At 36.4% G+C, this 18,207-nt stretch overlaps 1 long non-coding RNA gene across 1 annotated transcript in view; it reads left to right on the top strand.

Annotated features, from left to right (window-relative positions):
• Window positions 1-792: 792 nt before the first annotated feature.
• LOC307182053 overlaps window positions 793-18,207 on the top strand; it is a 328,436-nt gene continuing 311,021 nt past the window's right edge. The window contains exon 1 of the long non-coding RNA XR_013827105.1: window positions 793-903. This is a non-coding gene — a long non-coding RNA (uncharacterized lncRNA). The remainder of the gene's footprint in view (window positions 904-18,207) is intronic.

The following is an 18,207-nucleotide window of genomic DNA, read 5'->3' as shown; positions in this document are numbered from 1 at the left end:
TATTATAACATAATTCTGGATTTCAAAATCCAGGTTATTATTCACTATTCACTTTAGAGTATATATTTTCTCTTTCAATATTTATTATATTTGTGTTAAATTTGATGGACATATTACAAGTAATATTCAAGCAACACTGTGTGCTACTAATATTTTTGATTATACCAATGACCCTTTATAATACAATGGCTCATGTTTTTAAGTGTGTTAGATCCATCTCTCCATCAGCTGGAGAATTGGTGTTCAGTAATTTTTAAGGAATATATTGCAGGTGGTAGTTTTCTGAGCTCTGCATTCTTGGCATTGTCTTTCTATTGTTCTTATAAGATTCCTGGCAATGTATTTCTGTTGCTTCTTGGCTTACTGTCATATTTTTTCCTCAAAACTCTATAGCTATGGCTCCATTTTGTCCTGGAGAGTTAATGTTATAGAGAGAAAAAAACTGTGGACAATTTGATTTCTCTTTTCCTTTCAGATACAATGTGGTTTTTGCTTGTTTTCTGCCTGAATGGATGCATGAATCTTCCCCCATCATTGTAATTCCAAGAGTGTATCCAAATTTATAGATCTTTTCGATCTATTTTGCCTAGTGTGTTTATATGGGGGGAGTAAACGCTATTCCCTTGTCTCATGGTTCTGTGAGGGGTCTTTGGTAGTACTCTTGGTCCCCTTGAAGCATTCCTCTTCCCTTTGTCTTGCCAGTTCCTTGGGAGAAGTTACTTGTCTGGTTGTGCGTTTGGTAGATGATGGTCAGCCCCGTCTGAACATTTCTGTCTCTTTCTTTCTTTTTTTAGATGCAGTTTGCTGCAGGGAGAATACATAGCTGGTGTTCCTGGACCCCTGGGGTAAGCTGCCAGCCCCTATGTTGGAGGTCTGCTGTCGCACAGCTGTGCTAGTGACTAGGTGGGTATAGCTGTTGGATTTACAAATAACCTATTAAGAACACTATTGTAGCCTATGATTTAAGTCAGGTTCTCAAATCAGCTTTATTGACGAACTGATATTTTTATTTCTCATTACCTGATTCTTCTGTCTTCTTTGTGATGGTCTGGGACTCCTCCCATCCAAAGTTTTAACATTTGATATATTTCTTCCTTCAACCCCTGGTTTTTCTTTAGGTCAGGACATTTTTCTTCTCCCTCCTCCTCCTTGCTTATGTTCAGCTCTATTTGTTCTTTATTTATCTTTAAATTTAGAAATTCCTATTCCTTTGTTGTGTGTGTGTGTGCGCTTTATCAGCCTTCAATATCCCTTACCTAGCAGAAGGTAACCATAAAAACAACAAACCCAAGAAAAAATGGGGCAATGCCCCATGCTCAATTCTAGGACGTTTTTAGTACAAAGGTAAATCTTCCTACTATGTCTGTCCCCAGTTCTGTTACTGAATTTCTGAAATGATAAAGTAAAACTACAGCTAACTGTTAACTTTCTCCTACCCCTTAATCTGGACCCAAAGGTAGAGTTAAACATAGAATCACATTTTCTCAGACAAAATCCACCCAATATCTAAACATTAACAAGCATAAACCTCCCTCAGTAAGGATAGAAAACAAAACACAAAACATCTCTTGTCATATGAAAATATACTGATGTTCTGAACAGTGGATCAATATGAAGGAATAAAATATGTGGCATCATTTAAACAGAGCAATTGCAAACTGGTGGGAGGAGTGTCAAAGAAATTGCAAACTCTGTTTTAAGCTCACTATAGCTGCTCTCAGCAGGAGCCAGCATGGCAATGCTTTCATTCTTGGATGGGCACAGCAGGAGAAAAAGCCTTGCCATATCATCACTGCTCCCAGTTGTCTCTAGTCTATACCCTAAAGCTGCCAGTTGTACTCACCCAATCAAATTAGAAGGTGTTCTGGATTTCTGCTGGGATTCCATCCACTCACTTTTCAGATGCTCCACAGTGGTTATAGAGTGGGTTGGCCCCTCTTCATTCTAATAATGTCTGCAGGTAGCAGATTCCTCAAGAATTCTGATGTGTGATGTGCCCATGGACAGTTTCTAGTGCTGATATGGGCTTTCTGTTTTTACACATGGGTAGTCATTTCAATGACAATTTGGAAAGCAGACTGAGGGCAGGTAATCATTTTTAAGCTACCATTTTTCTGCAAGTTTGTTCATTTAAATGGGTTACAGAGTCCTGTGATTCTGTTTCCCTATTTGTAAAGTAGGGATAATCTTAATTACTTCCCAGAGGCATTAAGATGAACTTAGTCCATAGGTTTGAAAAAAATGTGGAAGTGAATGTTGTATGCAATAGAAATTATTACTGAACGCTTGAGTAGTCATAAACATCACACCAAAAAAATTATGAGTTCAGGACTGAAATCTTCAGATGCTCTCTGTGAATAAAGTATGCATTCTCTACATTAAAGATAGCCACTGGATATAATAATTTTGTTTAGTGGTATGTTCAAAAGAAGTAGTTATGTATTCTTGTAGCAGACCATGTGGACAATCAGAATAGGAACAAATAAAGTGTGTTGTTTTCTTTTATTGTACATCTGTTCTTTCATCTCTATTTACTTTGAAAAAATGGCTTCTTCAATAACATAACTTTATGATGAGTTTACTGTATTTCCATGATATTATGATGCAAATATTTCTTTACTGCTAGAGTTTTAGTAAGCAGAAGTAAAACACAATGTTTCAAAGTCAGTATTTGGATTTCATTTTCTTTAGATCTGTTGAAATATAAGTGGAGTTAATCAGAACCTAGAGAACTCAAGACAGTATTTTGGGGGCTTATTATATTTTATTTTGTTCTTGGTCACTTATTTAAAAAATTAACCTCTCATTAAGGGAACTCCTTTTCTACTCTTTTTAATACCTGAGAAGTAGTAGTGTGTAGATTATTATTGCAGTGTTTGGATCATTTGTTTGGATTTGAGTCCTACATTACCATTATATAACCATTTTAAACCTTGGTTTCCTAAAAAGAATTCAGATTACCTACATTTACTGTATTGGCAATTATATATATATATATATATATATATATATATATATATATGTATATGTATATGAAAAATTGGTAAGTTTGAAATGAGTTCAATCATCTAATAAAGTATAGCAGTATCTTACCTAATAGTCATTCATTTGTTCCAGGGTGGTATGGTGGCAGAATCTGATTTTGACTGCAGAGAGATAAATGGCTCTTGTGTTGTGGCATAGTATTTTCTCTTTTTTCTCTGTGGGATACCTCTGCACGTCGGAGAATTATAAGCACAAAGGACATCTACAGGACAAAGTTAACAATAAATGATACTCTTCTTTAGTTTGCTTTTTAAATATCACACTGAACTAGGTGTGAAGACAGTGGGTAAAATATATCAACTTAGTGAGTATACTGAGAGGTTTAATCAGTGCTGTTGAAGGCTAGGGATGACAAACAATCTCATTATAAAGCATGCGATTAACATGGAATTCTCAGTTAATTTGAACTTGTAATTCTTAATAGATAGATAATGGGCAATGAGAATTCCTAAATTTAAATATTAAACAAGCATTTGCTGCTACATCTGATGTTGATGTGCTATTAGTGAACAATTTTGTTCATGAAAATAATGAAATATTTGATGATAATATGGCTATATATGTGTGTGTGTGTGTGTGTGTGTGTGAGTGTATATATATATATTGCTATATATATAGCAGAGACATTGATTTCTTCAGGGAAGTAATATGTGGAATAAAATAACACAAATTGCAATTACTTAGATCTCTTACAAATCTTAATAGGGTAAACCTTAGGGTGATTTATTTAGGTGATGCATTTCAAATGCCATTGCAGTTTTAATTATATCAATATGAAGACCCTTAACTAAACTCACAGGAAAAATAATTATTTGCATTAACCGTAATACCTGGTGCTATCAAGTACCTGGCATGTCAGTCAATAGAACATGATGGCTGATTATCTAAAGATGATCATAAGTCACTTAATATTGACAGTTATGCTCAATCCCAGTTTGAAGAGTGTTTACTGTAGAATCAAAGTTCAGAATGCTGTTCAGGAATAGCTTCTGTATACACATTGGCAATTGTACTGAAATCCACAAAATACTTTTTATGCAGTTAAAGATTATTCTTCAAGAGATAGGGCCTAATGAGTAGTATCTATCAACGTCACTATGGCAAACCAGACCATTTACAATTTGGTTACTCTCTCTGAAGTACCACCCACTCCGTGTCATTTTCCCTTACCCTGACCAACCTTACTCTATTCATTTTTGAGTCCTTAGGAGCTGTGTTCCTACCTCCAGAAAGCTTAACTGGCTACTTAGACTAAGTTAAGTCCCCTGTTATGTGCTCACATAGCAACCTGTACTTCTCCCGTGAAAATATTCATGATATGATGTTGGTATTACTTGCATAATTGTCTTCCCTTCACAGCTCAACCCCCAAAACTAGACCTTAGAAGGCAGGGTCAGGCCTACTACATTCTTCTACATCTGCTACATCTCTGTCAGAGGGATCAGCCCATATTAGATGTTCAAAAGCTATTGTTGAATAAATAAGTAAATGCATAAATGACTGTGCAGATTGGCAGGTACAAGCTGTCTAAATGGAAAGGAAATTTTCATTTAAGGTTAGAATTGAAAGTTAATTTTTGAAACCAATAGCTTTGGGTTCAAAGTCAGTGAATTAACAAAAACAACCTAATGAAGCTGTCTAGGTCATTTTATAAAGTGAAAATTAAATTTTTAATTCTCTCAATTCAGTGCCATTAACAATTATGAATGGAGCTAGTTTCTAAATATAAGCTTTAATATGAAGATAAGAAAGCTAATATTGTTAAGTCAGCAAAGTATTTCATGCAGTTATATGGTCTACCCCTTGTCTTCAGATAGATTTATAAATGAATTCTGCTTATTGTAACTTTTCCTGTAGCCATTTGAAAATGGTTTTAGACTCTAATTTTAATGAGGAGCAAGATTTTATTGTTTCCCAAATATTATAAATTAAGAGGAGCCCTACAATTTAACTCTGGTTAAGGACATTTTCTTTGTTAAGCAACTGTACACATTCTTCCACCATTTATTTATAGTAATGGCAGACATACTGAGCTGGGTTTCTACATTGGATGTAGTGGGGAATCCCTCCTCTGCTACGTCATAAGGCAGTGTGATATAGTAGAAAGAACCTGGCTCTTGAATCAGATGAAGCAAGTTTAAATTCCACCCTATGGTATATTAGAAAATTGAGCAAATTTCTTATTTCTCTGAACCTGGGATTCCTTATCTATATAATCGTGTGATAATATCTGACTCTTGGGAGTATTGTCTGCCTTTTAGGATTGTTGTGAGAATTAATGCAACAATTGTGTGGAGTATCATGCAGGTATGTAATACTTATTAAGTCTTGGCTATTATTATCTTAATGCTTACTCAAAGAAATGCTTAGTGCTTACTCAATGAAAAAACTTAAGGCAAGAAAATTTAAATGACTTTAAAAAGTTCAAATAGTGTGAGCCTAACACATGGATTCGACTGGTCAGACCTTGTGATAATTTCAGACTGTGTGATATTTCCATTTCAGCTGTCTTGTTATGCAGTAATCTCCACATGACTCCTATGTGATCACATAACGATGTGATCATGAACACACAATCACTAAATGCCATGTTTGTTGCCTTTATTCTTGTTTGAGAACCTGATTCTGTCCCCTGATGAGGCATAGAGAATTAAAAGCAAGCAAGTGGGCCAGGTCTAGTCCATTGGCTTGCACCCAGTAAGAGCTTATAAAATGTGTGTTGAAGGAATGAATGAATTGGGAGTTTGTTTATCATTAGACTTTTAGGTTAGCATTTCTGTGGCATGTACTATATCTTTCTCCAAAAGAAGAGGCAATTCACTATGTACTTACTTACATGATTTTGACTGTCTGGATGTAACGTCAAAGAACCTCAGAAAGAGTTCACTCAGTTTACTACACTATAATAATTCGCCATAGTGACAGTATTTTTCTTTGCTAAGGTGGTTATTTTAAGTGAAAAGGATTTTGTACAGAGAATGAAGTAAAATAACTGACTTAACTTGAGTTGAGGACCACTCACCTTTTAGAGAAAACCTTTCCAGAAACTCATCACTGTGTCTTAAAAACTCCCACTGAAGAAGAAGCACAAATTTGAGCTTTGTTGATATTTTTTAAATCTAAAAAGGATTATCATTGTCTATGTATGTAGCATTTTATTCCCAAATTTAAGGTCTCATTGGGCCTAATCTAATATATATTAATGACTTGGGTTTATATTTTAAGCAACATTAAGGATTTTGGTTCTACTGCAAATGAATGGTGACTCACTCCTGAATGGGATAATTAGGAAAAAAAGCAAAACTCTGAGAAGACATCAGAGATAAAGGAGGTTGCAGAGTGGCTGCTGTGGAGCAAATTTGGGAAATACTGTGTTGAATGGACCGAATAAAAGTTACCCCAATACCACAGAAGATTTTGGACCTAGGAAATAGAACTCAAATATATTCCAAGCATTAAAATAAAAAAGATATTGAGCAACTGAACCGTTGGGATGGATGCCAAGGAAAGGAGGGCCTAGCAAGAGATGGCTTGCATGGAGATAGAAGAGAGGAGCCAGAATTGAGAAATGTTAGGGTTTTAAATTGAAATGGGATTTTGACAAACCTTGATACTATAGAGCATGCACCAGGGAGTAGTCAAAGATGACTCCCAGGTATTTTGCTTAGGAAGCTCAGTGGTTGGAAAATTTACTGAAATAAGGAATCTTAAAGAAGGAAGAGATATTGAGGTGGAGTTAATGAATTAATTTTGGACATGTGATGTTTAAGATAATTGCAGGGCATTTACTTATTTAGTATTTGTAATGTGCAAAGTGCTGGGCTAAGCTCTGTAAGAGTTTTGGAGGGACACAGAATATTAATCCTTACTTTAGAGAATGTATATTCTAATAAGGCAGAAAAGACATGATTTCAACTAATCGTGATGTTCAGTAGATTACTCTAAGAGCCATTGCAAGAGAGAGCGATCAAGTTCAGAGAGAGGAGATTCCTATGATCTGAAAAATGATTATGATGTCTCTATCCTTCAAGTTAGGTTTTATTTGATACTTTATTTGTAACCTAACTGTTAATGAGAAAAATTTTGTTAAAGAGAGCCTTTATACATGTTGACAACTTTAGGTCACAGTAGAAAAACACATTTTTATTTCTATTTCATATTTATACAGTAGTATATACTTTTGTGTGAATATATAAAGAAATATTCTTCTTAGAGCAGAACCTTCACTCTATTTTGTAAACTTAAATTTTCTCCCTGTATTTGTTATTAATTGAATCTTAATCTATTTACTGAAGCCACAGTATTAAATAAGATGTATTTTACAGTTGGCTATTACCATCTAAACTTCCTAATAAAATTTTATCTTTTTTATTAGGCACTTAATATATTACTTTTATCCATGAAAATTTTCCAAAATATTTCTAAAGACTGATAGTATCATTTATATAAAAATCATAAATTTTATATACTGATTTTTGCTTTCAGTAGCCCAATAATTTAAATTATTTTCCTTAGCCAAATACATTTAGTAGTGCAGTAAACCATGTTTCTTGATAGCTACATTAGAAAGAAAATTTATATTTTATATCATTAATCCATTTTAATGGATATATAATTTCTGTGGGCTTTTCTTTCTTAGTAAAGTCATATCTTCTATGTAATTCACTAAAGGTACTTGTATAGCTTAGAGTTGAAGGCTTCTTAAATTTGTTTTTGTACTTTAAGCTTTCTATATAATGTATGTGCTACTAATTTTGAAAGAATAACAAAGCCCCTGTGAGTTACATTGTAGATGTTAATGACATTGTTAAAATGATGACAGATTGCCTTAATGGAGGATGTACACTTAATTGGAGGAAGTCTAACAAAATATGCTATTTTATATTACTTAAAATTGAGTCAGTCAAGAGCCATCATCCACTTACAGCCCTGTCTGAACCCAAATCACAAAGCACATGTAGTATAAAAACTGATAAAAATTGCAAGAAGCATGTATTCATGCACTGCACATTCATTCAGACAACCCATTAAATAGTATTTGTTAACTTTTAATTCAAATGTCTGCAATAAGATAATGTGATGTAAAACACAAGTCGATGGAGGGTCGTAAAACTTTTTGCTGCAGTTTTTATTAGCTTGCTATCCAGTGCTGAATGCAGTTACACCCTGAAGCAGGTCTTGTATACAAGTATATCAATATATTATAATACAAATTTAACCTATTAAATATGTGACAAGTATTATGTATATTGTTAGGATCCATGAAAACGTAGACATTGTTGTTGGTAAATGTCACCATATCTACTCTATATCATGGGCATGCCCCTGTGATTCAGAGGACCCATGGGGGCTCTTGGCTGCACCCTCCAACTTACGTTACCATAAAACCCAGAGTGGTTTAGCTACCCAGAGGATTTTTCTTTTAATTTTATAGCTATTTTATTTTATTTATTTATTTATTTATTTTTTTGCGTTATGTGGGCCTCTCACTGTCGTGGCCTCTCTCGTTGCGGAGCACAGGCTCCGGACGTGCTGGCTCAGTGGCCATGGCTTATGGGCCTAGCCGCTCCGCGGCGTATGGGATCTTCCCAGACCGGGGCACGAACCCGTGTCCCCTGCATCAGCAGGCGGACTCTCAACCACTGCGCCACCAGGGAAGCCCTATAGCTATTTTATTTTTAAAGGTTATGTTTATACATATAGATACATATTTTCCTTAGATAAAAGGAAAGAATATCCTACTAAAATGGGTAGAAGGTTATGGATGCTTTTAATTATGTTCTTATCACTTACCTATATCTTCAAATTCTTCTATAATAAACATGTATTCTTATGTAGTAAAAAATTTTTTAATTAAGTTTTTTATTGATGAGTAGAAAAAATGATGGTGAAACCAGTGCTAATCCCCTGCCTATGTTCACAAGTCTCCTTGCAATAGGAGAATTAGATATTACCTTAGTAGATGAGTTTTATTGAAGTTTAACATTTCTTGATCATCCAGAGAAGCCATGTACAATATATTATTTGCTCAACATTGATGGACTCATTTTTTCATGTCCTCCAAAAACAAAATTTCACAATGATGACAGACTTATTAGTAGAAGCCATCAATGTATGCACATTGCCCCCTCAACACCATGGATAGACTGCACCAGCTCTCAAATTTTGGACAGAGTCAGAAAATGTAGTTCACTTAAGTCTGTTAGACTCTTATCATCCCTAGCTACGTGTTGATAAGCATTGTGCTTTTTTTTTCTTTTCTTTTTAAAGACCTGGATTGAGAATAAGGTAGAATAGTTAAGAGACTGTGAAATATAACCTTCACACTAAATGACCTACTTCCATAAAACCACAAATCAATTTTTCTTTGTGCTTTTAAGTATGTGATTTGACATAGTTTTTAATTCTACTTAGATAAGGGGCAAAGAATCTTGGGTGATTTTCTTTATATGTCCCTTCTGTCTTTCCATTCATATTTGTTCACATTCACACACACACACACACACACACACACACATACACACACATACTCACTCATACACAAAGACATTCAGATTTAAATTTGCTAGTCATCAAGAACAAAATCATTTTACATAAATGCTCTGAAGTGACTAATGTGTTATTGCCTTACAAGAAATAAAGTGTGTGTGTGTCTCATTGGTACTTTTTCATTTCTTGCCACTTTTCCAGAAGTCATTTTTGCTTCTGAGTTTTTAAACTACTTTTATTCATAGCTGTGAGCCTACAGTATATTTTTTCAAGGGTGATAAAACATTCATTGGACTATGACTTGCTTTTCTGTTTGATGATTTTAAGATACTGAACCCTATTCTTTATCATGATGCTACACCTAAAAATCATGTAATTATGTGTCTATTTCACTTAATTCATTTTAACATACACAGATTTCAAATAAAAGGCCATTATGGTAATCTTCAAGCTCATTTTTCTCTTTTCCAAAGCTTGTGATTTCTTTATATCTAGATATTTGGTTTTTAGGTCATCTTTGGAACCCGTAAATGTCTGAGACTTACTCTAGAATAAGTCATCTAATGTTAAAACAGCTAATCAAACTCAAGGATTCCCATTTAAATCCATTATTAATCATTCTAAGGGTATCCAATCACTTATAATTAGTGCTATGAGATTATTTACATTATTTGTGCCAGTAAACAGAGTCATTTCTTCCAGTTAAATTGTTTCCTAACCCTTCAACTGATTTATTAGAATAGTGGTCAAATTACTGTGTCTTTAACTAAGAAGCAGTGTAATTTGGGTTGGTTTAGTTATTGATAGAAGCGAGTAGTTTGTTAATGGAATTGGAAGTGAAGTTGTTTCTCCCTCCTTAAAAAGAAATATTTCTCGGCCCCTATACTGCATTCTGACTTCACCTAAATGTTTGGAAATTTTGAGCATGTTCAAATGACCTGCTTGCTGAAACCATTTTATTCCAGTAACATTTTTCTCTGATTCTCAAACCATTAGACAGTATCTTCTCCTGAATCACTATGAAAATAGCCTGTTAGAAGACCATAAAAATGTGTATTTTGTATTAGTGTTCTACTGTTGTGTAACAAATTACCACAAACTTAGCAGCTTAAAAAAACACACATGTTATCTCACTATTTCTATGAATCACAAACTCACAGGTTGCAATCAAGGGCTTGGCCGGGCTGTGTTTCCTTCTAAAGCTTGAACTTCTCTTTCAAGTTCATGTGATTTTTGGCAGAATTCTGTTCTTCGTGGTTGTAGGACTAAGGCCTCCTTTTTCATGCTGGTGATGGTCAGGGGCCACTCTCAGGTCCTAGAGGTCACTCTGTTTCTTGCCCTGTGACACTCCCAAACACCACTCACAATATGGAAGCTACTTTCTGAGGCCAGCAGGAGAATCTTTCAGACTTCAGAGAGGGCTTAAGCCCTGTTTTTAAAAGCTTCACCTGACTGAGTCAGGCCTACCCAGGATCTCCCTTTTGACTAATTTTAAAGTCAACTGATTTGGGACTTTCATTACCACCATAAGCTTCCTTGTCCCAACTTGACTGGGACAAGAGATGCCCAGATAAAAGTATTATTTCTGAGTGTGTCTGTGAGAATGTTTCTAGAAGAGATTAGTTTTTGATTCAGTAGACTAAGAATATTTGCTCTCACCAATGTGGACAAGCATCATCCAGTCTGTTGAGGGCCGAAATAAAACAAAAGGAAAAGTAGGGGAAACTCTCTCTCTTCTTGAGCTGGGACATCTTTCTTTGGCTGTCCTTAGACATCAGTGCTCCTGGTTCTCAGGCCTTCAGACTCTGGGACTTATTCCATCACCATTGGCACCCCTTGGTTCACAGACATATGGACCCACGCTGAATTAATTTCCTGATTCTCCAGCTTGCAAACAGCAGACTGTGGGATTTCTCAGCCTCCATAACTATGTGAGTCAACTACTATAATAAATCTGCACATGTCTGGAGAACACTAATACAGAGGATTTAGGTGCATTAGGTCTAATTCTAAAGTCTGGGTTATTTTTCCTTTTATTTACTCTACTGAAAAACAACTTGGACTAGGTAAAATTGACATAGGCCATCTGAAAAGTCCACTGAGCCCCAAAGGCCAATGTATTGTCAAATCTCACTATGCATTTAGAGAAGAGCTAACACCTGTCCTTCTCAAACTCTTCCAAAATATAGCAGAGGGAGGGACACTCCAAAGCTCATTCTACGAGGCCACCATCCCCTGATACCAAAACCAGACAAAGATATCACAAAAAACCAAAATTACAGGCCAATATCACTGATGAACATAGATGCAAAAATCCTCAACAGAATACTAGCAAACAGAATCCAACAGCATATTAAAAGGATCATACACCGTGATCAAGTGGGGTTTATCCCAGGAATGCAAGGATTCTTCAAAATACACAAATCAATCAATGTGATACACCATATTAACAAACTGAAGGATAAAACCCATATGGTAATCTCAATAGATGCAGAAAAAGCTTTTGAGAAAATTCAACACCCACTTTTGATAAAAACTCTCCAGAAAATGGGCATAGAGGGAACCTACCTCAACGTAATAAAAGCCATGACAAACCCACAGCCAACATCATTCTCAGTGGTGAAAAACTGAAAGCATTTCCTTTAAGATCAGGAACAAGACAAGGATGTCCACTCTCACCACTGTTATTCAACATGGTTTTCGAAGGTTTAACCACAGCAATCAGAGAAGAAAAAGAAATAAAAGGAATCCAAATTGGAAAAGAAGAACTGTCACTGTTTGCAGATGACATGGTACTATACATAGGGAATCCTAGAAATGCCACCAGAAAACTACTAGAGCTGATCAATGAATCTGGTTAAGTAGCAGGATACAAAATTAAAGCACAGAAATCTCTTGCATTCCTATACACTAACAATGAAAAAACAGAGAGAGAAATTAAGGAAACACTCCCATTTACCATTGCAGCATAGAGAATAAAATACCTAGGAATAAACCTACCTAAGGAGACAAAAGACCTGTATGGAGAAGACTATAAGACACTGATGAAAGAAATCAAAGACGATAGAAACAGATGGAAAGATATACCATGTTCTTGGACTGGAAGAATCAACATTGTGAAAACCACTATACGACCCAAATCAATCTACAGATTCAATGCAATCCCTGTCAAATTACCAATGGCATTTTTCACTGAACTTGAACTAAAAATTTTACAATTTGTATGGAAACAAAAGACCACAAATAGCCAAAGCAATCTTGAGAAAGAAAAACGGAGCTGGAGGAATCAGACTCCCTGACTTCAGACAGTACTAAAAAGCTACAGTAATCAAGATAGTATGGTACTGGCACAAAAACCGAACTATAGATCAATATTACAGGATAGAAAGCCCAGAGATAAACCCATGCACATATGGTCACCTTATCTTTGACAAAGGAGGCAAGAATATACAATGGAGAAAAGACAACCTCTTCAGTAAGTGGTGCTGGGAAAACTGGACAGCTACATGTCAAAGAATGAAATTAGAACACTCCCTAACACCATGCACAAAAATAAACTCAAAATGGATTAAAGACCTAAGTGTAAGGTGAGACACTAAAAATCTTAGAGGAAAATATAGGCAGAACACTCTGTGACATAAATCACAGCAAGATCCTTTTTGACCCACCTCCTAGAGTAATGGAAATGAAAACAAAAGTAAACAAATGGGACCTGGGGCTTCCCTGGTGACACAGTGGTTGAGAGTCTGCCTGCCGATGCAGGGGACGTGGGTTCGTGGCCCAGTCCAGGAAGATGCCACATGCCGCAGAGCGGCTGGACCCGTGAGCCATGGCCACTGAGCCTGCACGTCCAGAGCCTGTGCTCTGCAACAGGAGAGGCCACAACAGTGAGAGGCCTGCGTACCACAAAAAAACAAAGCAAACAAACAAACATCAAATGGGACCTGATGAAATTTAAAAACTTTTGCACATCAAAGGAAACCATAAACAAGATGAAAAGACAACCCTCAGAATGGGAGAAAATATTTGCAAACGATGCAACTGACAAAGGATTAATCTCCAAAACATATAAGCAGCTTATGCAGCTCAATTAAAAAAAAAAACCCAATCCAAAAATGGGCGGAAGACCTAAATAGACATTTCTCCAAAGAAGACCTACAGATTGCCAACAAACACATGAAAATATGCTCAACATCACTAATCATTAGAGAAATGCAAATCAAAACCACAATGAGGTATATCACCTCACACCAGTCAGAATGGCCATCATCATAAAATTTAGAAACAATAAATGCTGGAGAGGGTGTGGAGAAAAGGGAACCCTCCTGCACTGTTGGTGGGAATGTAAATTGATACAGCCACTATGGAGAACAGTATGGAGGTTCCTTAAAAAACTAACAATAGAGCTACCATATGACCCAGCCATCCCACTACCATATGACCCAGCCATCCCACTACTGGCCATATACCCTGAGAAAACCGTAATTCAAAAAGAGTCATGTTCCACAATGTTCATTGCAGCTCTATTTACAATAGCCAGGACATGGAAGCAACCTAAATGTGAATCGACAGATGAATGGATAAAGAAGATGTGGCCCACATATACAATGGAATATTACTCAGCCATAAAAAGGAATGAAATTGAGTTATTTGTAGTGAGGTGGATGGAACTAGAGTCTGTCATACAGAGTGAAGTAAGTCAGAAAAAGAAAAACAAATACCATAAACTAACACATATATATGGAATCTAAAAAGAAAAATGGTACTGATGAACCTAGTTGCAGGGCAGGAATAAAGATGTAGACATAGAGAACAGACTTGAGGACATGGGGTGGGAGGGGGAGGCTGGGATGAAGTGAGAGAGTAGCATTGACATATATACACTACCAAATCTAAAATGGATGGCTACTGGGAAGGTGCTGCATAGCACAGGGAGATCAGCTTGATGCTTTGTGACCACCTAGAGGGGTGGGATAGGGAGGGTTGGAGGGAGACTCAAGAGGGAGGGAGTATGAGGATATGTGTATACATATAGCTGATTCACTTTGTTGTACAGCAGAAACTAACACAACATTGTAAAGCAATTATACTCCAATAAAGAAAAAGAAATCTCACTGTAGCAATTTCTCCTAGACTTGGATTGTATATTAAAAGGATTTGAATCTATAACCAGGAAGAAACTTGGTGCTGAATATGTGTGTATTTCCTTACACCATTGATGTCAAGCACTGAAATGGTAACAGATTACACTACTTCCAGACATGTGGTGGAAGATAGATGGAAAAAGGGTTAAAATACCTCTATGCTTTATTGCAGTTTAGTGTGATTTTCTCTGTTGTTCCATGTGAACAAAAAAAGCTCTAAATACTTCTAGAATATTCCCTAGAGTCAATCATTTTGTTAATGCACAGTGAAGTTTGAGAATGTATTCTTTGGAAAGAAAGCTAAGTTTTCTAGGACATGTGAGTTATAGCACCACGCCCAACCACCTCTCCTTTTTCTATGTATTTATCTTAAAAGATATATAGTTAGGTTTCTCAGATGCTGCTGCTCACTTTAGGTAAAAAAAAAAAAAGAGAGAGAGAAAACAAACTTCCTTGTAAGAATCACTCCTTGTAGAGATTGGCCCTCCCAGAAGATTTTAACATACTCCGGGTTAAGAATTGTTGAATATATTCCACTCAATATTTCAGGGAAGATTTGTGGGTAGCATAGACAGGGGTGCATGGAAAGACTAACAGTGTAAACCTTCTAGGCCTTTTGAAATAGTTTGATGATTCCAGAAAGTCAACAAGGACTTTGGCCAGTAGTCCCTGAGGTACTGTGACTAGTCAAAGGATCTCCGCTTCTCAATATATTAATTTAAAGTGCTGGGAGTTTATAAGGAATTGCTTAAACATATTGGTGTACATAAACTTTGTTAAGCACTACAATTTACTGTCAAACACTAGTGAAAATGAATGACAGATTTTCTCTTTCTGTGATTCTCTTCCTTTTGAATTCTTTCCTTAATTATCTCTTTCCTGTGTCATCCTGATCTTTTTAGAGAAGGCATTGCATAAGGCAGATAAGCAGAAATTTGCTGAAAAGCTAATTCATCAGGATTCAGCAGGGCATGACCCCACATGATACACTGTTTAAACCAAATGAGTGCTTTGGCATAACTGTATCCTGCAAAGAAAATGTTGCCTCTGGCTTGTTGAATCAGCTCATGAAAGTGCAGCAGCTATTGCTAAGATTCCTTAAAAACAAGCCAATAAATATAATACTCTATTGGGAACACTTGAAAGCAATCCCAGGAGCATAAGTAGTGACTAATTTTTGGAAGAATATACTTTCAGTGACCTTTTTACCCTAAAAGATGATGTTACTATCCAGCTAACTCCATACCATGTTATGGAGAAATATGTGTCAGGTACGATGCATTCTTGCCTCACTTACCCCTCACAACACCATGATAAAGATATCTCATTTTTCTCATGTTGGCAAAGATGAAAATCAACCTGCTTCATAAATCTAGAAGCTTCTTCAGGGTAAGGACAATGGATTACTAACCACACACTTCAGTACCTTACACAAGGGCTAGTATATAACGTGCTCAATAAATGTTGGATAACTTGTGTTCTCACACCCAGAGGGGCAGAGCTAGAATTTAAACCCAGTTCTGTCTAATCCCAAAGAATATGCAATTCAATTATACCATGTGGATAAGTATAGATTTGAATATGGTGTAGAAAAATTATACTGATAGTTAAAGTGATCTGACCACAAAAACAGCCATAGATTTTAGGACACTTTTAAGTATGCCTTCCTTAATTATCCTCTACTTTGCTCAGGCTGTCAGGGGATCTGGATACGTATTTTAAGAGAACTATTATCAATGTCAATATTCTGATTCTTTTTTTTTTTTTTTTTTTGCTGTACGCGGGACTCTCACTGTTGTGGCCTCTCCCGTTGCGGAGCACAGGCTCCAGACGCGCAGGCTCAGCGGCCATGGCTCACGGGCCCAGCCGCTCCGCGGCATGTGGGATCTTCCCGGACCGGGGCACGAACCCGCGTCCCCTGCATCGGCAGGTGGACTCTCAACCACTGCGCCACCAGGGAAGCCCAACTATTCTGTTTCTATTTTTCTCTCCCTGCATCTATTTTTAGCCCAGACCTTTCTTTTAAACCTTATATTAGTTTATCCAACTGGTTTATTTAACATACCTATTTAGAAATCTTGAAAGTATCTCAAACTCAAAAATCACCTTAATATAAATTCCAATAGGGCAGGAAACACAGCTCTCTTGTTCATGACTGTTTCTTCAGAGTTTAGTATAGTTCCTGACATAAAGTAGATTTTAAAGAAATTTGTTGAATGAATAAAAGAGTTAACAAAATCATAATTTTCCCACATTCCCTGATAGTCCTATCCAAATCTGCTTTCCTCTTGTATTTCTTACAAACTGAATGGCATCACCTTCTTCCTGGTAACTTGAGTCTAAAGTCTAGGAGTTATCCTCTGCATTCTATTTCGTTCACCTTTTGACATCCGATTGTAATTAATGACCACATGGTGTCATGGTTCTCTCCTAAGCACTCTCATGGTCCTCTCTTCTTTTCTATCCCAACTATTATTGCTGTAGTTCAAATCCCTATCTTCCTTTCCAGAACTGTTGGACTAACCTCCAAAATGTTGTCATGTCTCCAGTTTTGAAATCCTCTAACCCATCTTCCATTTCATGCTGTTATCTTTCTCAATACAAATCTAATTATGGTATTTATCAGTTTAGATTTAATTCAGTGGTTTAACCTCTAGATAGTTACAGCTAATACCTTGAATGAAGCAAAAAACTAAGACAAGAACAACAAAAAAACACCACAATGGATCCCATGACCATTAACATTTATTTTGGATTCTTTCCCTGCCAGCTTTTTCGAAAATCTTTCATTATCAGTTTTCCTCTTTCCTGTATATTTAATCTCTTCCACTTGACTAGAATCATCCCATCAACATTTAAATGTGAAAATAATTTCTGTGTTAAAAATAATTTAAATCCTCCTTGACCTTTCATGACCCTTCAACACATCTAATTGTACTTTCCTCTTTGTAAGCAATTGTCTTGCCTCCTGCTCATTTCTCATCCCACCCTAGTCTGACTTTCCCTGCCATTGTTCCACTGAAACTCCTCTCACCAAGGATGCCAGTGACTTCCCTGTTGTTAATTCTAGTGTTCAGAACTCATCTTCCCTGACTTCTTAGCAATATCTGACAGCTGTCCACCACTTTTTTCGTCCTTGAAAGATTCCCTTCCTCTCCATGACATCACACTCTCCTTGTTTTCCTTCCACGTCTCTGATTAATTTTTATTTTCCATTGCAGCCTCTTTCTCCTTTACCTGGCCATTAAATGATGGAGTTCCTCAGAGCACAGTCTTAAACTCTCTTCTTACTTGACATCTGCACTTGACATCTAAAAGCAACTTCAAATATTTATTGAATGCCTACTATATATTAGGCAGCGCGCTGGGAAATTTTAAAAAGCAGTCCCTGACATCTAGAAACTGGTCTCATATGTAGGGCCGGGCCATGTTGTTCTTCTGGTGGACATAATCTCACTAACATCACTCTGAAACTATGAGACAAAACAAGACAAATTCGTAACTTTAAGCACAGACAGAAACAAGATCT

This window comes from Stenella coeruleoalba, assembly GCF_951394435.1.
Source record: "Stenella coeruleoalba genome assembly, chromosome: 2".
Lineage (NCBI taxonomy): Eukaryota > Metazoa > Chordata > Mammalia > Artiodactyla > Delphinidae > Stenella > Stenella coeruleoalba.
Note: the sequence above shows the minus strand (reverse complement) of the source record. Positions and strands in the feature narration are given on the sequence as shown.